We start from the raw sequence: 26,840 nt of genomic DNA on the forward strand, positions 1-26,840 counted from the left end.
GGGCGGTTAGGGCCCTGCCACCCACACTCTGCTTGCACTGTTATTCCTGGCGAAAACTGAGATTTGCTTTCATTCAGACAGACTCTATGGGAAGAGGTGCAAATGAGGTTTGGAAATTAAAAGGAAGTAGTATGATGACAAGGGAAGTGATAGGAGTTTGTTTTCCAAGCTTTAGAGATTTCGTTAAAAATGATTCTGAGAACTCCCTCCCGGTGTATATAATGACAGCCATACTAGAAACTCTGGTAGCTCCTTGCCCACCAGGCCCTTCTCAAAGCCATGTGGGGACTAATTTCCTTGCCAAACTGTTTCACTTGTGAATGAGGGCCCCAGAACAAATGAGAAGTTAGCCCTTACATGATATTGGAGAAAGTCATTCTCCATTGGTGTGGCCATCAGGGCGATTGGGTCCTGGGCCCTGCCCACACTTCTGGGTAGATCTGGTCACTCATCTTCGACCCTGTGAAGGAGCAAATCCAGTTAGATTGAGAGGCACCAATGCTTCTAGAGATGGCTGGTTTTCTACAAAATACTCTGAGGCTCTGTTCTGGTTGTATTCCCTTCAGAATCACATGCTGAAGTCTTAAGTTCCAGAACCTTAGAATGTGACCTTATTTGAAATCACTGTGGCTGTAATTAGTTAGGATGAGTAGAGTGGAGGAAGGTGAGACCCTAATCCCATATGACTGGAGTCCTCATAAAGAAGGGAAATCTGCACACAGGCACACACACAGGGAGAATATCCCATGAAAATGAAGACAGAGATAGGGGTCATGTTTCTCCAGGAAACCACCAGAAGCTGGGAGAAAGGCAGGGAACAGATTCTCCCTCAGAACCGCTAGAAGGAACCCACCCTGCCACCACCCAGATCTCAGACTTCTAGCCCCCAGTAATAGGAGACAATAAATTTCAATAAATTTCCCATTTCCGCTACATTGTTAAAATAGCCCTAGCCAACCAATACACTCTCTTAGAAATGTTTCAGAATCTTTCTCAGAATTGATTTCAAAGTCCCCGGCTCACGCTGCCTCACGTTCACCTTCTCTCCACTTTCAGTGCGGAGCGGCTGTCTTACCATATTTCTTATCCCAACACTTCTGTTCTCAAGAATGCCGACAAGCAAAAGCAAACCAAACACCCATAAATTGTTAGATGATGATTCAGTTAGAGCTGGCCAGCTCTTTCTGAAAACAAAACAAAACAAAACAAAAAACCCAAGAAATAGAACTAAAACCTAGATGTACGGTCTTTAGGAGATACTTCTCGCCAGTTCTTCATCCACGTGGGTAAGGAAACTGATGGTGGAAAAGTACCACTGTGTTCTCAGCAGGCACCTTGCACCTGCATTGGGCCTAAACAGTTTCTTGTTTTCCTGGTTCTTGGATGCACAGAAAGGGAGCACCATACTACAAACCCCGAAGAGTAGCTATTGCTGGCAGAAAAATGACCTCAGGAAATGACAGGAGCTGTACAAAATGGTCCACAGTCCTGGTGGTCGTGGAGGGGGGAGTCCTTTCACTGCATCCAGCCCAGTGGTGCCCTTCAGCAAGACAACCAGGACCTGGGCTCCAGCAGGCCCTAGCAGGAAACACAAGGGTGACTGGTACACATGTCTCCATGGCCATGGGGTCCTGGCATTTGTGCCCCAGCTCCAATCCCTACTTGCTCTAGAGTGCATGCCACTGTCGACAGAGATCAGTTAATCTGGAAGACACAGCTTGGAACACCAGGACTTCCTCCTCCATCCCAAGATCCTCTTGGAGCCTCCTTTTAGAGTGTAGGTCAGGGTTGGGCAATTGGCTACAAGGGTCAATAGAAGGAAGGAAGGACTTCTCCTTCCTCTTGTTTCCTAGTGTTGCCTCATACCTGACACATAGCCCTGCTTGGTCCTGGCAAGATCCTCTGCTTTCCCCACCGGAAGGTGAAAGGTCTTGTTAAGCTGGGAGAGCAGAGAAGTGTGGGGATGTGGGAGTGGGAGTCAGGGCTTAGCCAGGAGGTTGGGCCTCCACATTCCTCCAGCCAAGACCAGGTTTAAAAGATAAAGATAAGCACTGTGAGGAACCATCCAGAACTCCCATTAAGTGGGCAACCGCTGGTCCTCACTGCAGCTGCCCTAACCAAGTTCATCTCCATCCTGACCTTTAGTTGACCCATTTTCTTTAGTCACCCCTTTAGGGTGACTGGGGCAAAAGGTGGGGAGGCCCCTGGGGAGTTGCCTGAGGAATCCAGACCCCGCCCCGGGTGCTCACCCAAGCAGAGAACTGGCCTCCATAATTGGCACCACCCTTCTGGGACTTGAATTTACTCATGGATCCAACAGGGCCCATCTCAGAGGCCTCCAGAATCCCTTTTCTGTCTCGCTTCCTGCCCTTTTACTTCCTCCACAGTCACCTCGGTCTTCTCACCTCTCTCCACCTGCCTGACCCCACCTCCGACCCCGGAAGGTATAGGTTTCCTCCACAGGTGCCGGGGCACCCGGCAAGAGGTTTAAGTCTTCCTGACTCTGTGGCATACAGCACCCACACAAACCTTCCGGTGGCTGCCCAGAGACTGCCTTTCCTAGCTCAACTCCCATGTGGTTAGGCCGACAAAATCTGTTGGTTTAAACTATCATCTGGGAAAATCCAGGCAGAGGTGAGAAGGGAGGAAAACGCAGTCCTGCCATAGAAGCAGGGCAACAAAGAACCCCAGTCCGGTTGCATGCCCCCCACTATCACAGCGCTGGGTGGGCACATCAGCGGCGGCCCCACGGCTGCAGCCCAGCCCTCCCGGCAGGGGATGTAATGAGTTAAGGAACAGCATTTGGACAAGCACCGTAGCCTGAAACTCAAGCTCCCAAGGAGTCCAGGGCCAGGGAAGTGTCTATTGTCAACAAATGCCACCACCGGACCAATAGCAGGCCAGCGTGTGGCTCTGAGATAGGGGCCTCTGGATGTCACCAGGCAACGGGTACAAAGAAGACTGGATCTACCAACCGCCCAGCAGCTGGTGACAGCGCCCCACGGCCCCCCTGCAGCGCCTGTCCCAGTGCAGCCAGGTGGGAGAGCCAGTGGGGCCCAGAGTCCCCCAAGATCAAATTACCACTCAGTCTCGGGATTTGGGGGGAAAGGAGGTGGTGTAGGAAAAGGCTCTATTTGGAAACTCGAGTACCCAGTTTGGTTTAGTAAGAGCTGGGCTGATGGCAAAGGGGAAGATTTTCAAGTAAGAAGGGTATGAATGTTGCTGCAAAGCACAGTCTAACTCATTCATCTTTCTGCTGCTCTGTTCCTACAGTCTGTTCCTAAGTCAGGAGATGAGCTCAACCCTCAGATCCCTCACCCCGACCTCCTGGCTTTCCCTGAGAGATGCTAGGTACGACACTGGTGACACATTTACTAAATTAGGCTGGGGGAGAATGTAAGGTGAAACCTAAGAATGCTTGTTTCTCCTTCCCACAAAGTGCATTCCCTTCCTGTCATAGAGCCGGAGCAGGGTGAGCCGCCACCCAGGCAAAGCCTTCTGATCTCCAACGAATGGAGATTTGGTGGAACATTTTTATCTCATCACGCACGTATTCATTAAATATTTAAAACAATGGAGGGGCTCAGCTAGGTGCTGGGGTGGAAAGATAAGCTGGTCATTTTTCCCACGTGGTCTGACCCTCCTCAAAGGTTTACAATCTTATCCCCTTATATGCTGAACACTCAAATCTATGTGCCTAGATTTGAGGCATACCCAGCCCATACCCCTCTTCTCCTAAGCACCAATCCAATATATCAAATAGTTTTCTGGGCACCTCCTCGTTAATTTTCCAGAGGGCCATTGGATGCAATGTGCCCCAAGTTCAAGGCTGCATCTCTTTACCACCAAACCCGTTTTACCACAGGAGCTCTTTGTCTTAGTGAATGACACTACCCCTCTCTAGGGGTGGAATTGTGCCCCCTGCAATTCATATGTTGAAATCCTAATCCCCAGGATCTCGTAACGTGACCATATTTGGAAATAGGCTAATTACAGATGTAATTAATCAAGATGAAGTTATACTAGAGTGGGCCTATTCCAATAGGACCGATGTCCTAATAAAAAGGGGAAATTTCGGGGGCGCCTGGGTGGCTCAGTGGTTTAAGCTTCTGCCTTCAGTTGGGGTAATGATCTCAGGGTCCTGGAATCGAGCCCCACATCGGGCTCTCTGCTCAGCGGGGAGCCTGCTTCCCCCTCTCTCTCTGCCTGCCTTCTACCTACTTGTGATCTCTCTCTGTCTATCAAATAAGTAAATAAATAAATAAATATCTTTTTAAAAAATTTAAAAAAAATTTTAAAAAGGGGCTATTTCGGTACACAGACATGGGAAGAACACCACGAGAAGAGACAGAGGAAATAGGCAGCTATCTATCAGTCAGGGAACACCTATGGCTACCAGAAGCCAGGAAAGAAGCCTGGGACAGATCCTTCCACAGAGCCTCCAGAAGGTGCATAACACTGCATAGACACTTTGATTTCAGACTTCTGGCCTCCAGAACGGAGACAATAAACGCCTGGTGTCCTAAGCCATCCAGCTTGTGAGATTTTGTGATAGCAGCCCTAGGAAATGAACACCACCCCATTAAACACCGTCCAAGAAACAATCCTGGAAGCTTCCATCGTGTCCTCCCCTCCATCAACACCTCCACACGCCACCTGTAAACCAACTATAAACTACTAAACTCTGTCTGCTACACCAGCAGGACACCTTGCCAACAACCCACTTGTCCTCTTTTCTCTGTTACCGCGTTGGAGCAAGCCATTATTTCAACAGAACGCTTCCTAACTGCTGTGCCTGCCTCCAGCAACACCTCCTGCCTAGCTTTTGCTCAAATTGCAGCTGGGATCGTCTTTCAGTATGCAAATAACAGATGCCTCTTCTCTCCTTAAAACCCTTCAGATGTTTCCTCCTTGCTAATAGCATAGAGTTTAGTTCCCCTAAAGGGCTCAAGAGGTGCAGAGTAATGTGTCCCTTGGTCCCCTCTCTGTCCCCATCTATCACCAGTCTCTTGCTAATAGTATTCTCCAGCAGTACCACGCTTTTTTCTCTTCCTTAAAGGTATCAGCCAAACCTATGCGGCCACCAATACTTAAATATGCTGTTCATTCTGTCTAGGACCCATTTCCTTACCCTCTTCATCCATGACTTTTTCTCATCAAACTGTCTTTTTCTGTTAGTGGCTCCTGGACTGGAGTAATTCCATCTGTCTTGTTCATGGGTCTATCTTCAGCGCCTGGCATAGTACCTGGGACACAGTAGGTGCCCACCAATCATTTGCTTATTGACTGACCAGCTGACAGAAGGAAACAGAACTCTTGTCCACAATGAGCTCAGTCCAGAAGGGAGACAGTAGTGTGGATGAAGAAACTCAGCAACACAGAAACAGGACCCAGTTTGACTCAGCCTGAGGCAGGGAGGGATATTTCCTAGAGGCATTATTTAATGACATTATTTAAGCTGGGCCTTAAAGGATGAGTAGGAATTGGCCAGAAGAAAGAAGGGGCGGCAAAGGGAAACTCAATTTTTTTTTAAAGATTTTATTTATTTATTTGACAGACAGAGATCACAGGTAGGCAGAGAGGCAGGCAGAGAGGCAGGCAGAGAGAGGAGGAAGCAGGCTCCCCACTGAGCAGAGACCCCCCCTCCCCCATATGGGGCTCCATCCCAGGACCCTGGGATCATGACCTGAGCTGAAGGCAGAGGCTTTAACCCACTGAGCCACCCAGGAGCCCTGGGAAACTCATTTTAAGCAAAGATGTTAAGGAGCAGGGCATATTTAGGAAATGGTGGGACTCTTTGCGGTGCCCAGAAAATGATGTGCAGAAATTCAGCCGATGTGGGCTGGGGTCTTCAGACTCTGAATCCTGCAAGGAACTTGTTTTTGCATATAAATCTCAACTTCTCCTAGACGTAAAAGAGCAAAAAAGTAAGTTTGTGATCCCTTTTTACAGTGAGGGAAGGAGAGACATTAGCCTAGGTGCACTTCTCTTCTGCCCTGTTGTTCCCTGAAGATCCTAGCTCTTGCTGTGTGCTCCTGGGGTCAAGACTTTCACCTCTTAAGGGCCACTGGTGAGACACCACATTTCCGCTGAAGCTGAACATCTGGGTAGAAAGGGCTGGGACCACGACTGCATCTCACTCCCCTTTCCCGACCCCGCAAAAACAAAACAAAACAAAACAAACAAACAAACAAAAACCAAACCCTGACAAAGAACAAGGGTTGAGTGAGTGTTTGTCTAATTCCCTCCGAATGTGGGGGGGGGGGGGTGTGGGGGAGGGTGGCGCTGCAGGGGTAGGGGGAGACTCGCTCAGGCTACCCTTTATCATTCTGAAATTTCTCTGGCTCTAATCTAATTTCGGTCCCTTTTGTTAGTCTTTTCAGATATAAAGAATAATTTATCTATATCCCTGCATGAAATCATTGCCTGTACTTGAAAGCAAGAATTAAACCACCCATTTGCCTTCTCTTCTTTGAAGAAAACAAATCTGATTCCTTGTTTTCTTATAAAAATCCATGGTCTCTCCCCCAACCTGCCTATCTCTCTCTCTCTTTATCTCTCTCTTTCTCTCTCGGAACCAATGTATGAATTAGAACAGGAGAGGAGGAATCATAGAGCCAAGATAGTTTCTCCCAAGATAGGTGGGTGATCCTGGCATAGTAAGAAAAGTCCTTTCTGCACAGGGATATCTGCATGGTCCAATATAGTTCAAGTCCCACCCAGGAAATAAATGTCTGTTTTTGCACATAGTGTGAAGACTGAGGATGTGTGCACAGGGTCAAGGAAGGCTGCTACCACCCCACCACCTGTGGGTCTGTAGCCTGGAGTCAGCCCTGTGGTCGGAACATGGACAGGTGAGTCTAAGCACAGGCACACACACAGCACAAGCCCAAGGCCAGCATTGGACATTGCTAGCCCAGAGTCATGAAGAATCCTTTATGATACAGGAGTGAGATACCCAAATCAGCACATTGGTACTATTGAGGCTGCTCAATCTCATATGAAATAAACACCATGTTAGCCAGCAGAAGTAATTGGATTGCCAGGCAGCTTTCCTGGAAAAAGGAAAGGGACATCAGGTTGACTCCATGTGTGGGGTAGAGGGTCAGAGATAGCTCCCAGTGGGAGAGACAAGGACAAAACCCACTCAAGTCCCATCTGGGATCTGAACATCCCACCTAGACAGTACTGCTGGCTCTACCTGGTCCCAAACACCAGAGAGGTACTTAGAAAATTTTAGGAAAGTCACCCTAAAATGTGTTTAGGGTATTTAGGGTGTTTAGAGTAGTGTATGTGTTGTGGGGCTGGTGGGGGGGAGGTGGTCCAGAGGTGTGGGAACTGTGCAGGGGCTCCTTTTACCTGAGCCTAAGAAAAGTGATGTCTTGAATTCAGGTTGGACGGACTTTAAATCACTCATCCTGACCACTATAAAATACTGGGAATCATACAAAACTCCATTTTAATAACAAAGCTAACATGTTAAGCTTTAGCTAATAGAGATGCAGAAGTGGGTAGACCAGCTGCATGACGCCCTTCCTTCTTCTCCTGTCAAATCGTCTGTTCCTATCTCTTGTCAACCCTGCCTTCTCACTAGGTCCTACCTCCTTCATCCTTCTGACCTTCCTTCACCTTGCTTCGTGTGCGACAGTCCCATAACTTGGAAGCTACGCACAAGGCACCATCACTTCCGGGTTGCATTGGGCTAGAGTGGAGAGTCATAGGGCTGGATTTGTTGAGCAAGCCGGAGTCAGGCAGAGACTAACTGTAGGGCAGGGCAGGACCTAAAAGAACAAATTGAAGACTAGGGTGATGTATGCGTCCATTTCCAACCCTAGGCAGTGAGCTACTTCTAAGGAGGGATCACACCTTCTATTCTATCTTCTGTATCCCTTCGTGCCTTGAACCATGCCCGTCACCATGTGTGTGCTAAGTAAATGAAAGGATAAAAAGATGAAGCACTGAGAGGCCTTGCCTTTGCCTGTTGAGATTGGCTCAGAATTTTGGCCAGGCTTGAGTCTGTAGTTAGAACCATCAGCAGGTCCAGCCAGAAGGAGTAGAGAAAGTCACAAAAAGAGATGGGTCTGAGACTGAATGCCCCCTTTCCCCATGCCCTGGAAGAATTTCCATGTGGTTCCACTCCTTCAATAGTTGTGATCCAGTATTGTCCTCACCCCACCACTCCAACCTCATAATAACAGTGCTGCCCAGGGGCAACCCTGCCCCCCACCAGAGACACAGATATCCCTAGGATTCGCTTTGTCCCGCATGACTACCACATGAGCCACTTCTGAATTGTGAAATATCCAGTGGGTCACTGGATATTTCAAAAACACTTAAGTTTGGAATAGTTCCCAAGCAACACACCCCCCCACTAGCAACTGTAAATTCATGTCCCACGCTGAACCACTCCTAGGATCTATCAGTTGCTGTTTGCACTCACCCAAGCACCTTGTTTCAAATCATTAACTGCTCCCTCGGAATGCTTACCTTTGCAAAATACCGCATGCTCATTTGAGCATAAAGAGCCTCCTGATAGGAATATCAAAATTACCTTTGAATACTAGATAATTTATGGGTATGTTCATACCCTTCACTATGCGCTAGGTGACAGCTTGGCATGCAATTAACAAAACAAAACAAAACTTAGCCTCTGGTCTGTTCAAAAGCGTATCAAATAGTTGTGTCTTACAGACGGGGACTCTGGGTGGCTCTCAGCAGACAGTGGTCATGTGGAAGGGGGTATCACCGGAGAGGGGGCCCAGGGCATATGAAGACAGCTGCTGCCAGCTGTGTTGGGAAAAGAACACTTAAAACTCAGAGCTGGGATTGGGCTAGGGAGGGATCAGACCTTCTATCTAGGTGAGGGGGCTAGGTCAACTAAAGGTCAGGATGGAGATGAACTTGGTTAGGGCAGCTGCAGTGAGGACCAGCGGTTGCCCACTTAATGGGAGTTCTGGATGGTTCCTCACAGCTTAACAAGACCTTTCACCTTCCGGTGGGGAAAGCAGAGGATCTCGCCAGGACCAAGCAGAGCTATGTATCAGGTATGAGGCAACACTAGGAAACAAGAGGAAGGAGAAGTCCTTCCTTCCTTCTATTGACCCTTGTAGCCAACTGCCCGACCCTGACCTACACTCCAAAAGGAGGCTCCAAGAGGATCTTGGGATGGAAGAGGAAGTCCTGGGGGTTCCATGCTGTGTCTTCCAGATTAACTGATCTCTGTCGACAGTGGCATGCACTCTAGAGCAAGTAGGGTTTGGAGCTGGGGCACAAATGCCAGGACCCCATGGCCATGGAGACATGTGTACCAGTCACCCTTGTGTTTCCTGCTAGGGCCTGCTGGAGCCCAGGTCCTGGTTGAAGGTAGCTTCTCCTGATTATAGGACTCGTGCTGTTGCTGTTCCCTGTCCCACCTCAATGGTACCAGGGCACCAGGACAAACTGGTCATGGAATATTCCCCCACAGTACGGATCTGGCCAAAAATCAGCATTACCTTTATATCAAAATTCCATATGGAATTTTAACACTCATAGCACCTGCCATGTTGCTCAAGGATTCCTTTCACATGTAGAAACTTCGATATGCCACCTCTCTCACCTCAAGATGGTGAGACTCCTTCGAAATAACATTAAAAATAGCAGCTAATATTAATCATGCCCTTAATAAATGTCTTACTTACTACTTCAACTTACTATAGTAAGTTGAAACTATGTTAAGAAACTACACTAGGGGCATCTGGCTGGCTCATTCAGGAACCATGTGACTCGATCTCAGGGTTGTGAGTTCGAGCCCCACACTGGGTGTAGAGATTACTTGAAAATAAAATCTTAGAGAGAAAGGAAGAAAGAAAGAAAGACAGACTAACTACACTAATTTTTTTTTTTTTTTTTTTAGAGAGAGAGAGCAAATGCAAGTGGGCTGGGGCAGGGGGCAGAGGGAGAGGGAAAGAGAGAATTTTAAGCAGACCCCTCACTCAAGGCAGAGCTGTCACAGGGCTTGATGTCAAGACCCCAAGATCATGACCTGAAATCAAGAGTGAGACACTTAATCAACTGAGCCACCCAGGCACCCCTATCTACACTAAATATTTCTGTAACTATAACCATATATGCCTAGTTCCGTTGTGGGCACCATATACACGTTATCACTCATTCAATCTTCACAATAAGCCTGTAAATTAAAAAGAAAACAGTCATTCATTTACCATTAAGTATGATGTTCTTTGTGAGTTTTTTATAGACATTCTTTGTTAGGTCAGGAAGTTCTCTTTTATTCCTAGTTTAAGGGTTTTTATTATGGAGAGGTACTGAATTTGTCAAATGCTTTTCTGTATCTATTGGCATAATCATGTGGTTTTGTCCTTTATTCCATTAATATTGTATGAAATTAATTGATTTTCAGATACTAAACCAACCATACATTTCTGGGATAGATCCCACTTGCTCGTGGTTTATTGTCCTTTTTATATGCCACCATGTTTGGTTTTCTGGTATTTGGTTGAAAATTGTTTTTTGTTGTTGTTGTTGTTCTTGTTTTTGCCTCTTCTCTGAGGCTTGTGTATCTTTCCCTGTGTGAGGTGCCCTCATCATCACAGTATTAAGAATCCAAGGGCTGAGATTGAAGCTAGATTAAGCAGCCAGGCTGGTTAACAATTGTCTGGAGCGCCCCCTGTAGGAGGTATTGGAATAAGTGCAAAACACAGTGGTTAACTCCCATTTCTACAGACCACTTCTTACATCTGGGGTTCTCAAATTGTAATGTGCAAAAGAATCATCTCCAGTGCTTATTAAAACGCAGAGTCTTGGGCCCAACCCTCAGTTACTGATTCAGTAAGTCAGAGGTCAGTCTCAAGATTTGTGTTTCTATCAAATTCACAAGTGATACTGATGCTGGTGGTTCAAGGATCGTACTTTTAGTAGAACTCTCTTATATGACTGGCAAATTGTAAATTGCTCAATCTCCTGCTGAAATATAAAGAAACTTCCAAAGGAAATAAGCAATACCTCCCATGCCTCGAAACAGTAGTCCCACCGGCAAGGAGCACAGCCACTATCCTGAAATCTTCATTTCTAAATACCATTCTCTGACACAAGGAAGAAAAGACCCTTGAGAAATAGCTAACTCTAGCACTGGGTCAGAAACAATACAAGATGAGCTTGGAGCGACTTTATAATGCAAAGGAAGATAAGGAAGTAAAAAAATAAAAGGATAGGAACATATCAAAAGAATGCAAAATATAGGGGTGCCTGCTCAGCTCAGTAGGTTAAACCTCTGCCTTAGGCTCAGGTCATGATCTCAGGGTCCTGGGATTGAGCCTCCCATCCGGCTCTCTGCTGGGTGAGGAGTCTGCTCCCCTATGCCTACTTGTGATCTCTCTGTCTGTCAAATAAATAAATAAATAAAATTTTTTAAAAAAGAATCCAAAACATATATAAATAAGTGAATAAACAAATAGGGAGGAGAGATGAACTTCCTTACAGAAGAATCTAAATAATATATGTACATATTTTCCCTTCCAGAAGGTGAAACTTAATTTATCAACTTCCAAAGAACTGGGTTAAAAGTAATTTTAGGGTAGAGGAATCTGGCAGATACAACCTTGACCAAATGATCTAGGTCAATATCACCAGTGTAAGTTATCTCTGTAGCAGGTACCCCAATAAGATGCCACGAGATATTCCATATTCTCTGTGATATTCCGTGTTCCCCTCAAGTCCTATAATTCCAGTTCGATCATGAGAAAAAATCAGACAAACTCAAACCAAAGACACAAACTGGGAAAGGAAAAAAAAAAACAAAACCACTCACAAATTATATCACAGCTGAAAGACTTGTTCCAGAATATGTAAAGAACTTCCAAAACTCAGTAAGAAGAAAACAATCTGGATAGTGAAAGAAAGCATATTAGTGGTTGCCTGGGAACAGGAGGGTGGGCGTAGTGGAGAGAGGCAGAAGGGGGTGATTCCTAAGGCCAGCCGGAAAGAGGATGGATATATTCACTCTCTTGCTTGTAGTGACGTAGTGATCACAGGGACATGCAAAAGTCAAAATTTATCAGATGGCACATTTTCAATATGTGCAGCCTGAATTAATCTTTTCCTAATTTTTCTGAGGACACGGGGTTGAGGGATGTCATCTCACTGGGTTGAGCCAATCGACCATATCCTGTCTCCTACAATAACATGATGCTGGGAAAGTAAGGCAGCTGCTGTTTATTGTGTAGTTACTATGTTCCTGGAACCTTCACACAGTAAGCTTAGCTAATCCTCAGAGCGATCCTAGGAGGAATATAGTAATACTGCTGCTTTCCAGATTATAGAAAGATGAGCCTCTGGCAGTTAAGTAACTTATGGCTTACTATACAGCTAGTCAGTAATGATGAAGGGATTGAAAAGCAATTTATTCAAAACCCAGGGGCAGGAGGGAGAATTGGTGTGACTATATTATCATAAATCACCTCCCTCTCTGTCGAATAACCTGATGCCATCTAGCTATGAGCGACACAAAAACTCAGATAAATTATAATGAAATATTGTTTATTTAATATGTAGCAATGCTTTGGATTGCAAATACAGAGGAGCCTTTTTCCACCATAGGATCCACATTACATTTTTATTGAAAATCTGTTTTCTCTATTTCCACCCCTATTAAATGAATATGGAATATGTATTAAAGCAAATTGGGCCTGCCTGGGACAGCCACATGACTCCATCTGGCCTCAGCACTGATTCAAATTGTGGTTTAGAAAAGAGGGGGCCAAAGTTAACCACCGTCAGGGCTTTCATTGCCTGCGGTAGCCTTGTTCTAGCTGAGGCTCCTGCCTGCCTGGTTTTCGGCAGCGTCCCCTCTAGATTCTCCAGGATGGTGTCCACTCTGTTGGGATAGCCATTACTACCGGAATCACTGATGCCACTATCGCCTAAACCACACCTGGGACTGTGGCACCGAGGGACTTGGCACTGGACCTTGGTCAGTCTCTAGATGGCACTCTATGTGCTATTGGCTAGCACTGAGGTTCACACCTCCCACGTGACAGACTCCTCTCATGGTGTCTTCTCTAGTAGCCACAATCTCAGCCAGTCTCCCAGCCTCCAGCCTGAGAGATCTTTCTAAAATATAGCTCTGCTTATTTCCCCACTTCCAGACCTTTAATGATGCTCCGTCATCACCCACGGAGTAAAGTTTTGCTTCTACACAAGCAGCTTCATGATGTGACTTTGCCTATCATTGTAACTTTATCTCCTGTCAATCTCCCCACCCCACACCACCTCTGGTTAGCCATGCCAACCACCCACCATTCCAAGAACAAGCCTCATCCTATCAGGCCCCCCTCCTCTTCCTCTGCCAGGAAGGCCCTTCCTCTCTCTCTCTCTCTCTCTCTCTCTCTCTCTCAGCAAGCTCCTTCCTCAAACTTCAGGTTGAACATGTAACTCACAGGTCACCTTCTCCAAAGTGACCCCCTGACTCATGAGGAGTTTCCTTTCCTATGCTCATCAAGCAGTCTGTTTCCACCTGCAAATAGCCCCAACAGAGCTCGGTTTCCATATCTGGTTCTTCTCATAGACTGAACTCCTCAAGATGGAAACTGATGGGTCCATCGTGGTGTGGCCAGGGTGTAGGCTCTCTTTTTTTCTTAAGGATCCAGAGTCCACACGTGCTGTCTGTGTTTACCCCAAGGCTACCTGGGTGCCCATTCAATAGCTCTAGACCTCTGATCCTTCCAGAAGCACAGCAGACTGCGTGGGAGTGATGAAGAGTGACTCATGGGGCACACCCCACTACAAGCAACCAAAAACTTCCTCAGATGTCTTCCCATGAAATCCTTTCCTGGGCTAAGCTGCACCCAGGGGCTTTCCTCTCTTCTCCTTCCCCAAAGAGTACCTGTTGCGTTGGCTCTTTTCTCCCGTTTTTATGTACATGTATATGAATGTTGCTATTTGTAAGAACTGACTTTTTTTTTTTAAGATTTTATTTTTATTTATTTATTTGACAGAGAGTGATCACAAGTAGGCAGAGAGACAGGCAGAGAGGTGGGGTGAGGGAGAAGCAGGTTCCCTGCTGAGCAGAGAGCCTGATGTGGGGCTTGATCCCAGGACCCTGAGATCATGACCTAAACTGAAGACAGAGGCTTAACCCATTGAGCCATCCAGGCGCCCCTGTAAAAATTGACTTTTAAAATGCAAATAGAATATAAGATTGCAAAATAAAATTAAAGTGCCATATCTCTTTTATACCCCTCTCCAGAAACGACTGGTATGAACTCTATTTTGAGTGTTTCTAGTGTTTACCAACTAATGTTCACTTCTAATACTTAGACCTTTATTCCATGATTTATCTAAGACAGTATCTGTTGACCCCTCAGTAGGAAATATGGTGAAATTAGCACACATACACCACTTTCCACTTACTTTTTCTGTTCCCTTTTTCCTTTTTTGGTGATCTTTGTGATAGCCTTAGTTTGAGTTCTTCTGATGACTATCATTTATTTATGTCATAAGAGTCATAATATTTGGGCGCCTGGGTGGCTCAGTGGGTTAAGCCGCTGCCTTCGGCTCAGGTCATGATCTCAGGGTCCTGGGATCGAGTCCCGCATCGGGTTCTCTGCTCTGCGGGGAGCCTGCTTCCTCCTCTCTCTCTCTCTCTCTGCCTGCCTCTCTGCCTACTTGTGATCTCTCTGTGTCAAATGAATAAATAAAATCTTAAAAAAAAAAAGTCATAATATTTGTATATGTTATGACAATTATAACTGAGCTTGCTTGGCCTATGGGTTGATGTTTTAAAATGGAAAACCAATCAATGGACTTCAAATAGTGTGGCCATGTAGCTCTTATTTGCTATAGAGTCATGTGGCTGGGTTATTAGGCAGGGAAATGGAACAGACTGGTCTGTTACTAGCCTGTGAATACCTCTGGCCCTCGGAACACTTTTGGTTGTACATCTCTCTCTCTCTTTTTAAGATTTATTTATTTATTCATTTGAAAGAGAGAGAGAGCATGAGCAGGATGGGCAGAGAGAGAAGGAGAGAGAATCTCAAGCCCACTCCATGTTGACCGGAGAGCCCGATGTGGGGCTCAATCTCATGACCCTCAGATCAGGACCAGAGCTGAAATCGAGAGTCGGATGCTTAACCCACTGAGCCACCCAGGCGTCCCTTGACTAGACATCTCAGTCACCTTTCAAAGTGACAGTAACTTGTCTGTTCACGTTTCCTCTTCCTTTCAGATCATGTGCCAGGAAGCCATCCTCTCCCTCTAAATCCTTGGATGTATTACCACACGGTGGAATCTCCCTTTTTTTTTCTCCTTTTACTTATTGAGGTTTCTTAAGGGTTTAGCTATTTCAGAGAACCAGCTTTATGTTTATTTATGCTTTTAAATAAATGTTACATTTAATTAAATTATAACAAATCAATACATCAAATTTTAATTAACTCATTGAATTACATTTAGATTTTGTTTTCCTAAATCTCCTCTTCCTCATTTCCTTTGGTTTTTTATTTTACTACTTTTTTAAGACAAGTCCTTAGTTGTCTTTTTAGTTTCTCTCTGCAACTGCAAGAGCATGACAGGCTATAAATTTTCCTCTGAGGACAGCCTTTGCTGGGTCATTGGTCTTCTTTGATCATTAGCAATAAAAATGTCCCTTTTGATTTTCTCATTGAGCCAGAACTGTGTAGATGCATACTTCTTCATTCTTATGTAGAGTGGGGTTTTTCACCTTTTAATAGTTTATTTTTCAAGATACTAGTTTATGATCAAAAATTTTGCCTGTTTATATGTCAGTTATACCAAGACTTAAAAAAGAATAGAAATTTTTCTGTAAAATTGCTTCTTAAGAAATATTATCTTTAAAAAAATGTTTTCTGGGTGACAGGTGACATCTGTTTGCTGTAAGTAAATACAGTCTTCCGTGAATAAGGTAGAAAACAGCTTTTATTGTTCCTAGTACTGGGCTTAATAACTAGAAGTGACAATCTTAGGGCTCAGGCAGGCAGGCAACACAGATGGAGCAAATCCTCTGCTCAGAGGAAGTGACTGCATCTCCATCCATGTTGGCTGTTAGTCAAGGACATTGGAATTATCCTCCACTCCTCTCCTTCTCTTACATTTTGATTAGGCAATCCTATCAGTTCTACCTTTAAGATACATCAAGAATCAGGGCACCTGGGTGGCTCAGTCAGTGAAGCATCTGCCTTCGGCTCACATCATGATTCTGGGGTCCTGGATGGAGCCCTGAATCTGGTCCCATGCTCAGCTAGGAGGCTTTTTCTCCTGCTTTTGCCTTCTTCTCCCTCCACCTGCCTCTCCCCCTGCTGTGTGCACATGCAAGCACACATGCTCTCCCTCTCTCTGTCAAATAAATAAAATCTTTAAAAAAAAGATACAATGTATATACACACATATATATGTCTATATGTATATATGTGTATATGTGTACTTATACACATATGTGTATGTGTGTACATATATGTGTGCATATATGTATGTATGTGTGTGTATCTACATATATACACACACACACATATTGTATATACATATATATCCAAAATTAAACCACATGCCATCACCTCCACAGCAACCAGCCTGGTCCAAGCTTCAACACCTCTCCCTGGCACATCAGGAGACTCTAAATGGGGCTCCCTACTGCCACTCTCGCCCCCTACTGTTTGTTTTTGGCACAGCAACAACTTGATCTGCGGAAGGGCAGCCTGTGCTCCTCTGCTCAGAACCATCCAGGAATTTCCTGGCCACTCCATGGAGGAGCCCTCTCTCTAGGGTCATTGGCATCCTTCGGACCAGCAGGAACAGCAGGGAAGCTTCCGAACGAATGGGAAGCCAACCGGGTGAGAAGGAAGAGGGCCCTCAGCAAGGTGTCAGAGCCGAGAGGCCTGACAGGGAGCACCCGTTGGGAGCTCCTGAAATAACCAAGGGACACTTTGAGGAAAGCTGTTTATCACTGATCCAACTGCTCGGGTCAATGCCATCATGATTTGAGTACTAAAAAGAAGTGTGACCTTCCTGGTTGGTTGCAGGCTCATAAGACAAAAATCACTTAGGTCACAGCAAGTTTTGCAAAATGGTCTTACCCAAATTTGTCTTCAGGAATGAATGATGTGCATTCAGTGTTTCAGGGTGAGCTTTCCTTTGTTAGTTGTTTCTTTGAGAGGAGAAAACAATAAAATGACATTTTCCTTTTAGCCAGAAGCATTTCTGACGGCGCTTACAACAGTGCCATCAGACTCACGCAAACACGCAAACACGTGGGTCTCTCTTAGCGGTGCACTTTGTAAATCAGCCAGTGACGGGGCCTTTGTTCTAGCTGACCACATGAAATGAAGGGAGACTTTCTTTCCCTCTCTGCTGGAGGGGGGACGGCTACTCTCTATTTTCATTGGAAGAGCTGATCACCCGATATGGCGTGCCCTGGGATGAACACAAGAGGCCTTTATCTGGGTTACCTGATCGCGGTCTCCTACACCTTCCATTACTTGATTAGCTACAAGAGACAAGAAGGGCTTTCCGAGGAAGGCTCAGCTACAGCAACACTCCCAGGAGTCAAGAGCCTCCTTAGCCAAGGGCACTGGCTTCTCTATTGTGCTAAAGACTTATGTCATTTTTTACCTAAGGAAGCTCACCATGTGGGTATGTGTGTGCGTGTGTGTGTGTGTGTGTGAGAGAGAGAGAGAGAGAGAAACATTCCTGGGATCTATATAGTTTGTCCTCTCCTTTTATACTTCTAAAATATTCCAGAAAGGAACTTCTCTGCAATGTGTTTTGGGCGGTTTCCTGTCCCCATTTCCCTGTGCAAACACAGGGTGATTTCTGTGAATAAACAAAAATCTTCTAAGAAAGCAGAGCCTCACAGGCCCAGGAACCCCGGCCAAGTGTCGGCTGCCGGCCTCATGCCAGCGGGAAGGCAACCGCACATCTCTTGAGCATTCCCTGTGAACTAGACACTCTGCCACTTTACTTACCGTGAGCTTTACTACTTCTTGTCTCTTTTGTAGGATTACACACTGAGACTCAGAGAGGTTATGGAAAATGGCGCGGCCCCCTCCTTAGTGTAAGTTCCCACCCGTCACTGGCCTGGATTCAGACAATGGCTCCCCAAATGATCTCTCAACGCCGAAATCTTTCCATCAGCAGCTAGAAAGAAGTTTTTAAAGTACATATCTGATCAGGTAACACATATATACCCTTTACCCCCATACTCACTCCTAAGAAACCCTTCCTGGTCATCTGACACTCTTTGCACAAAGACCAGGTGCCCTGTGGTCCCCGATCTGCCCATTCTCTCACCTCCTCCCCTCCCCTCCTCGTGTCCTCCTCTCCCTCCATCCTCTGGGCTCTAGAGCAGCAGGACTGCTCTAGGCTTCTCCCTGGCACAGGACTTCTCCCCGGGGAGCCACAGCAGGCCCAGCTTCTAGGCACCAGCCGGGTCTCAGTTCACACCTGTTCCCCCTTAGGCTCACAACTCACCCTTCACCTTCCCTCCCCCCATCTCCAGCAAAGCTGACTTGCTCCCAGCACTGTCCCCTGCCCTTGGAGTCCCGTGTAGGCTGCCTTCAGAGCACTTGCCACCATCATTTCAAATGGGCATTTTAATCTTATGAGCATTTGATTAGCTTCTGACGTCCTCACGGGACTGGCAAGGACTAGGTCTTTTGTTCTTTTCATGAGTTGTATTTTGAACACCTAACACAGTACCAGGCCCAAGACGGGCAACCCGGATTGGCTGTGTGAGTCTGACTGAATAAGTGAATACGGCAGCTCTTGCATGGACGGAAAGCCGGGATTTCCACGGCACGTGTGCTCATTCCATTGCCCCACACCTTCCCTCCAACCAACGACCTCCTAACTTTAAAAATACCTGTTAGGGCGCCTGGGTGGCTCAGTGGGTTAAGCCGCTGCCTTCGGCTCAGGTCATGATCTCAGGGTCCTGAGATCGAGGCCCGCATCAGGCTCTCTGCTCAGCGGGGAGCCTGCTTCCTCCTCTCTCTCTGCCTGCCTCTCTGCCTGCTTGTGATCTCTCTGTCAAATAAATAAATAAAATCTTTAAAAAATAAATAAATAAATAAATAAATAAATAAATAAAAATACCTGTTAAACTTCCTCCATGGTCCTCCCTGGCACAGGACCGATAACATAGAATCACTCCTGTCTCTTCCAGCTGCTTGAAATACTGCTACTGATGCCAAAATGGTCTGCTTCCATGTTTTCCCTTACTAGAAACTTCCCAGGTCAGCTTGGGATAAGGGATGCCTATTTTCTTGCTCCCACTCTGTTTCCCGGGCTGTCTCCCCGTCATCCAGCATCCCTTCCCTTCAGTCCTGGTCCTCATAAACTGAGAATATTCCCTTCTTCACTCTCCTGCCCCCAGGACTCAGGCCCATCCCACAGTGGCTCTCCCCCTGGGGAGGTGGGGGGGGGGGGTGGACAGGGAGCCTGAAGGGCGGGCCATCACAGAGTCCAGGTGAGCTGAGCACCTGGGAGCTGGAAAATTAAAGGGAGGTCAGGAAGTGATACCACACTCAGAGCACCAATTTCACACTATGTGACAGACTGAAAAAAAAAAACCATGGTGGATCCCATTTTCGGGTTCTAATGGTTTCCTTCAAAGCATCAAAATCTTTAAGCCACTGGCACAGGAGCACATTGCATTCAGCCTAATTAACCCTTACTTGGTACCTGCGGTGGCCCAGACGCCGTGAGGGGCCGGAGCACGCAGGGAGGGATGGGCTGCAGGCCCCAGCTGTCGCCCAGAGGTGCAGAGTTCACTCTTCTGGAGAAGCCCTGCTGTTGAGTAGTGGGCTCGGGTGGGGAGAGAGTCTGGAAAACAGACAGAATGCAACGCGCCGGCTGGTACTTAGGGATAAGGAGAAGAAGTTCGTCAGATGGTGGCAAGAGAAGGTAACCTTGGCCCAGGGGGGAGCGTACACAGTGTGGATGCTGGGAGCCGCACGTGGTCATACAGGGCTGGAGCACTGGGCGTGTGGTACAAACAGTGGGGCTGGATAATTTATTGCCCAGAGTGAGACACTTTTGAGAGTCAAATGGCATGCTATGAATTCTGATGGCGGGACGACATACACAGGCTACCCGGGTCAAGGGGAGAAAGCTGTGACCGACACCAGCCGGAAGTGCGGTGGGACAGGGACAGAAGCATGAAAACCCACCCAGGACCCAAGATTTGATCCCCAAGGCCCTGAAGTGTCACGTCCCAGTAGGACGACCAGCAGCGCAGCTGTAATGAGGATTTGAGGGAGGCAGAAAAGGACAGGACTGTAAGATTTATGAGTGGCAATCACTGCCTTTTATTGGGAACTGACCTATGCCGTGGTTAGCGTCATGTCTGGCATAGAGAGGAGCTTGATTAAAATCCCAAATGCAAGGTTTTCCCTGAGCCTTGCCTTTAAAATTACAGTGCCCTCGCCCACACATGATGGACAGCAGCCTTTCCTCTCCCGCTGCGGGCTTCTGGCTCCTGATCTGCTGCATGTGTGTCAGGGTCCTCCTCCGGGGGTGTACCCTCCACCAGGGCCGCACTGACCTGGCTTGTTCGCTGCTGTCTCCCCAGCCCCAAAGGCAAGGAAGATGCTCAACCCGGGTCTGGTGCTCAAGAGAAAGAAGGCAAGGTCATCTTGGAGTCTGCTGGCCGTGTAGACGTGAGGATCCAGAATGGGCGGTGAGGCAGAGACACAGACAGAGGGCACTCACCGTGAGACGTGTCTGTCCTGGTGTGGTGAAGGACTCCCCAGATCTCCTGGTGGCAAATCATATCAGCTCCCCTGCCCTCTGCTCACCCAGCCAAGGTCACCATCATTTCCCACACGGCTGGTCTCCCAAGAGCCCACCGCTGGCCGGCAAATCTTTGATGGAAGGATGGCGTCTGCCACTCGCACAAGGAAGAGGGAATACAAGTCTACAAGGTTAGTTTTCAAGCACTTTTTTTTAGTACCTGACTTAGGCTCCTCTTTCCTGAAATGAATAGCCCTTCCAAGGGCCTCCGTCCCCTCCTAGCACTGCTTCCTGGTCTGCAGGCCTCACTTCCAGCAGGCGGGGCTTCCTCTCACGATTTTTCATTTCCTGTACATGTTTCTTGTTCTTCCTGAGCCTTACTGCTATCCCCAAATACCTTGGAGAAGTGGGGCCTTAGTATCCTTCCTCAGGATAAATTCAGCCTGTAGCCAAGCCTCTTCTAGAACCCCAGATAACTAAGCATGTGAGGGCCCTCAGGTCTGCTCAAACCTCCCCCTGGGCCACGTCTCAGGTCCAGGCCTTCCTCGAGGTTCCTTCTGGGAAACCTAGGGGCTATCCTTCATGTCAAGAGAACCCCTGGCCATATGTCCAGTCCTGCAGTGCTCCAGGTCCTGCCATCTGGAAAGGGCCCCCGGTGGGGATGGTCTAGAGGCTGGGGACGCGGGGGGCAACAATGAGCAGACCTACTGTGGAGGACACAGGGCTCATAGTGGAATTTGGAGGCGGGTTGGTGTCCAACAGTGAGCTCGCAGCGAGGAGATGGACCCTCGGCTGGAATGCGAGTGTCTGGGTGCAGACGCTGCAGACGGAGGGAAAACTAAGAACCAGTGCAACCACACAGGCCCCTGCCCATTTCTGCGAGGGCTGTTGGGGAAGCTGTATCCACAGCCAGAGGCCACGAGGGCACTGGAGAAGGTGCATGAGCAGGACACGAGGATGAAGGCGTCATTCAGGGCCCAGGCCCAGGGGCTGGGGTTCCCAACCACTCTCACTCCACTCTCAGGAAGCTGTTTCTGTTTAGGACTGGCTCTTCTCTACAGTTGCCCAGATAGTTTCCTGGATTCAGCCTTCCATTGGGATTGATTCCTGTAACTAGTTCATAGTTCGTTCCTTCATTCATTCACAGGCTCCCTTGAATTGGTCCTGAGGTACAGCTGTGGACAAAACGCAGTCCCTGCCTTCAGAAAGCTCCCCGTCCAGTGTGGGCTAGTACTCTTAGGGGGGACATGCCCAGAGGGAGCACACAGGTGGGGGCCATCTTCAGTTTGGTCCCCCAGAGAGAGAGGTGATCTTGAAACATCTCCTGATGTTTCAAGTAATGCTCTCAGGAGGAACTGGTAAGATAGTGAAGAAGCAGGACAGGCGAAGACACCCAACAAGCTTGGGTTGAGATCTGTAGCACAAGTTTTGCTTCTAGAAGCTTCCATCTGACCCCACAGGGGAACTCTGAAGTGTAGGCCAGGCCTCAGTCTTGTCCCAGTAGAGGGGGAAGAACCTGGACTTTGAGACTCCTACGGAGCCAGTCGTAGGCTAAGGAGGACTGTGAGGGCAGGGACAGCCATCCCCTCTATACACGCAGGTGCTAGGGGACTCAGGGCAAGTTCTTCTAGAGAAAAGTCACAGGTGCAGGCTGCAGAAAGCCAAACATTCCAAAGGGGAAAGCAAGGAAGCCAGGAAGCCAGGCGGACACAGAAAATAGTAAAGGGGATTGGGGAGGGTATGTGCTTTGGTGAGTGCTATGAAGTGTGTAAACCTGGTGATTCACAGACCTGTATCCCTGAGGATAAAAATATATGTTTATAAAAAATTTAAAATTTAAAATTAAAAAAAGAAAGAAAGAAAGAAAATAGTAAAGGGGATCTGGATGGAGCTCAGCGTCTGACCTAGGCATCCAGCCCAACAGCATGGGTCAACATAAGCTTCTGGAGGAGGTCACGCCACACCTTGGGAGGTGGAAGGGGGTCACAAACCCAAGAATGTGTGACAAGCTTGAGGTGGGGAGTTGGCAGGGGAGGGAGTCAGGGAAGGGAAAAAAATGCCCTCTAATAACCATATTTAAAGGGGACCCCTCCCCTTCCTTGGGTGGGTCCCATTCCCAGAGCTAAGCAATTTGTCATTACCAAGATAAGACCACCAGGATACTCCCATCTTTTCCTAAAAAACAAAACAGAAAGGAACCCGTACTATTACCCAGTTTCCTTTGAAAAAGAGTGCTGTTGAGCCCACTGTCTGCTCCTGACCTTAGAGGGGAGCTGTCAGTAACACCAGCCTCCTTCGTAAATGAAACTTTTCCTAAAGCCACGCAGCCTATCTGCTTCTGAGCTTCATTCAGGAGCACCTGCTCTCACCAGTCGCCTCTCCTGAAGCCAGGCACCCTGAGATCCAAGACAGGCTCCCAGGATGGAGGAAGAGCCTGCCTTCCATTTGTGTCTCATACCAAATTCTCTTCTGGAAGATGGGAGAGGCACCTGGCTAGGGGAGGAGATGGAAACCTCCTCAACACAGCTGTTGAAACATTTTCAGAGTGAAGAAAAGGTTAGCCAAAAAAGGCTTTGGTCATCCTCCAACTCCCCTTTTAATTTTAGCAGAAATCTGCCCTTCCACGGCCTTTGATTCCAGAATATCTCTATCCTGGTGACTACAGCACAGATTGGTTTTGGCTCTGGAACATGAATCTTTTTTTTTTTTTTTTTTTTTTTGTCTCTGCTTCAAACAGGGACCTATAGCTAGTCTCGGTTTTTTGTTTTTTGTTTTTTAACCTATAGAAAATGCCCAACTAGCACTAAAACATAAGAGCTGTAAGTCAGACCAGTGTGTTTTACAGATGGAGAAAATGAGGCACAGAGAGAGGAAAGTGATCACTGGGGAGTGACAGGGACAGGTCTGGAACATGGATGTTGGGTCACCTGCCTCCCATGCAAGCCTGCTTCTCTGGACTACTACTACTTCTTCTTCTTCTTCTTCTTCTTCTTCTTCTTCTTCTTCTTCTTCTTCTTCTTTTAAAGATTTCTTTATTTATTTGACAGACAGAGACCACAAGTAGGCAGAGAGGCAGTAAGAGAGAGGAGGAAGCAGGCCCCCCACTGAGCAGAGAGCCTGATGCAGGGCTCCATCCCAGGACCCTGGGACCATGACCCGAGCCGAAGGCAGAGGCTTTAACCCACTGAGCCACCCAGGCACCCCTTCTCTGGACTTCTGACTCTCAGAACTTGTACTTCACTTTGGCCCAGGGAGGTCATGGACGTTGTGGAAAATTTTGCTTCATTAGTAATGGGTTGAAGCGTCTCAAGGCACACTTGAAACTGTGGCCCTCTCTTATTCAGACTGCCTCGGTCATGTCCCCCACATGGAAACGTCTTCCTACCCCTCTACCATTTGCCAAATTTCTGCTAAAAAACCTTCAATCTATTTTATGACCAAATGAACCTTCTGGTTGCTCTGCTGAGTATCTCTCCTCCACGGGTGTTTCCTCTGACCCTTTGGTTTGGGTGGTTACCTCCTTCTCTATCCTCTCCTTTGCTCAAGCGTGTGCTAGACAGATGAATGATGGGGAGATTAGTCACTCACTCCTTAGTGTGCCAATGTGTGTCTGAGTCCTGTTTCCCCTCTGGGATATGTGGGCATTTTGATGGTGCCTTTTGTGTTAGTTAGGGTTTTCTAGAGAAGTAGAACCAAGAGGATAAACATATAGATATTTTATATGTACACATTGTAAGGAATTGGCTCGCATGGTTAGGCAGGCTGAGGAATTCCCAAGATCTGCTGGGTGCCTCATCAAGCTGGAGATGCAGGAGAGTCAACAGTGTGGTTTGAAGGCAGGGAAAAGGAGACCATGTTCTAGCTTGAAGGCAGTCAGGCAGGAAGAATTTCCTCTCTGGGGAGGGTCAGCCTTTTGTCCAGCCTTTAACTTATGGGATGAGGCCCACCTACATTAGGGTATAGGTGGGGACAATCTGCTTTACTCAGTCTACCAATTCAAATGTTACTCGATCCAAAAATACTCTCATAGAAACACCCAGAATAATGTTGGACCAAATATCTGGGCACCCCATGGCTTGGTCAAGACCCATAAAATTAACCATCACAACTTCCCAAAGAAATTCAGGCAGTTGGTGAACCAGAGGAGTGGAATTTCTTTGGATGTGTGGGTCTTTCCTGAGCCTGCCAAAATTACACTATACAAATTAGTAAGAAAGGTCCTCCTTCTTACCCTAATGGTTGGATAACCCATTCCCTGAGACATTTTGCCAATGGAAGCTTAACAGATGATTATTCTCATTTTCCTTATTTTACTGTATTTGAACTCTTAAAAGAATAGACAGTTGCTCTGTAAGATGAATTATAGACACCAGTTCTATCTGATATTAATCCAAGAATGAGCCTTCCTTGAGTTTTTCAAATAGCCATTTACAATTCCTTTAATCAAGAAAACTACACCAAATGATTAATATTTCTCTATGATTCCAAGTCACCTCCCTCCAAAAAGAAAAGAAGAATGCCCAGTTGTAAGAATATGGAACCAAGCTGTGATTATACTAAGGAAAATGATCATCTAAGAATCATTACAAGGAAACAGACAACATATGCCTTTCCTTGGCTCTGATAGAAAGGAGAGGGGGGGAAAAAGCTCTACCCTAACATATATATCAATGACAGAAAGCTCCAAATGGTTTTCTCGTGGTTCCACTAATATAATATGGGTCATGATTATGCTGGTTCTTCCTCCATATGGCTCCATCTGAAGCACATTGGGCAGTGACCATGGTCTTCCCCTTCAAATAGCAAAAGGAAGTGAGCAGGTATTAAACACTGTATTATAAAATGAGGGGTCAGAAGCATAGAAAAGAGTCCTCAGGCTCTGTTTCTACCACTAGAGGGAAGAAGAGAAGTAAAGCATATATAGGGAGAAGTGAAATCAACCCATCTTGCTCCCCTGAACTTAACAGTCATGCCCCCCCCAGGGTGAGTAGACATGATGTATTACATCACTATTGTATGTAATAGTGCTCACTTGCAGAAAGAATTCCACCTACACCTGACTGTCCTGGTACTAACTTTACAGAATCAATGGCAGAACTGAAGAAATTGACTCCACATTGAGCTTCCAGGAATGACACCCATAGCCACACTGTAGACCGGGGGTCTCAAGCAGCCTTCGGCTCCCACCACTATCAGGGGGTCATTTCTGCAAAAGTGGGCATCGTTATATGCTGCCTCCAGGGCTATCACACTTTTTCCAAGAGTTGCACCAGCAAAATGGATGCTTTGCACCTGCCACTCACTCTATGGAATTAATTCAGTTCAGTATAACCCGGCATCAGATAGAGGTCTACATCACACCCAGGATGCTAGTTAGGAAAGAGTGTGGCAAGTGTAGTGTCGAGCTTTCCATCTTTGTAGGGCAGAATAGCACTTGGAAGGAATGAGCCCACCACACGGTATGGGCTTCAGCGGTGTGGCAGTGAGCTCTGGTTTAGGGACACACATTCCTTTCTTTCTCCATCAATTCCCTAATCTGTAAAAATGGGGATAAGGCTTAGCTGTGGGAATTAAATAGAATTGCATAGTCAATGTTTCCATCATCATCATCCATCCCATAAATGTTGGGTGCCCTTTAAACTTGGAAAACTAGAAATCCAGATCCTGATAATGCAAATCAATCAAATTTTGCTTTTCAGTAAATCTGCTTAATTAGTTGCCTTAAGGCATAAACATTCAGGGTAGCCAATACAGTGTGCACCGTGCTGCACAGAACTCAACCGGGCTACACAGATGGGGGACGCGTGCTTTGTCTCTGTCTCCCACTTACAGGAGGATGATGGCTCAAGGTGGGGATGGGTGTCAGAAAAGACTTCAAAGAAAGGGAAGGGTTGAGATGAGCCTGGAATATGAAACTATATGGTCATCATCTAAGTCGGGCCCTTATGAACTGAAAGGGAGCCCCGCTAATAATTCCTCCGGGGAAGCTGGCACAAACCCGGGCTGTCCAGAGCCAACCCGGGTGCATTCTAGCCTCAGAGGATGCAGGAATCCCACAGTCCCAGCTGAAATCAACACCGCTTATTTCAGAGTCACATGCT

This window comes from Mustela lutreola, chromosome 1 (assembly GCF_030435805.1).
Source record: "Mustela lutreola isolate mMusLut2 chromosome 1, mMusLut2.pri, whole genome shotgun sequence".
NCBI lineage: Eukaryota > Metazoa > Chordata > Mammalia > Carnivora > Mustelidae > Mustela > Mustela lutreola.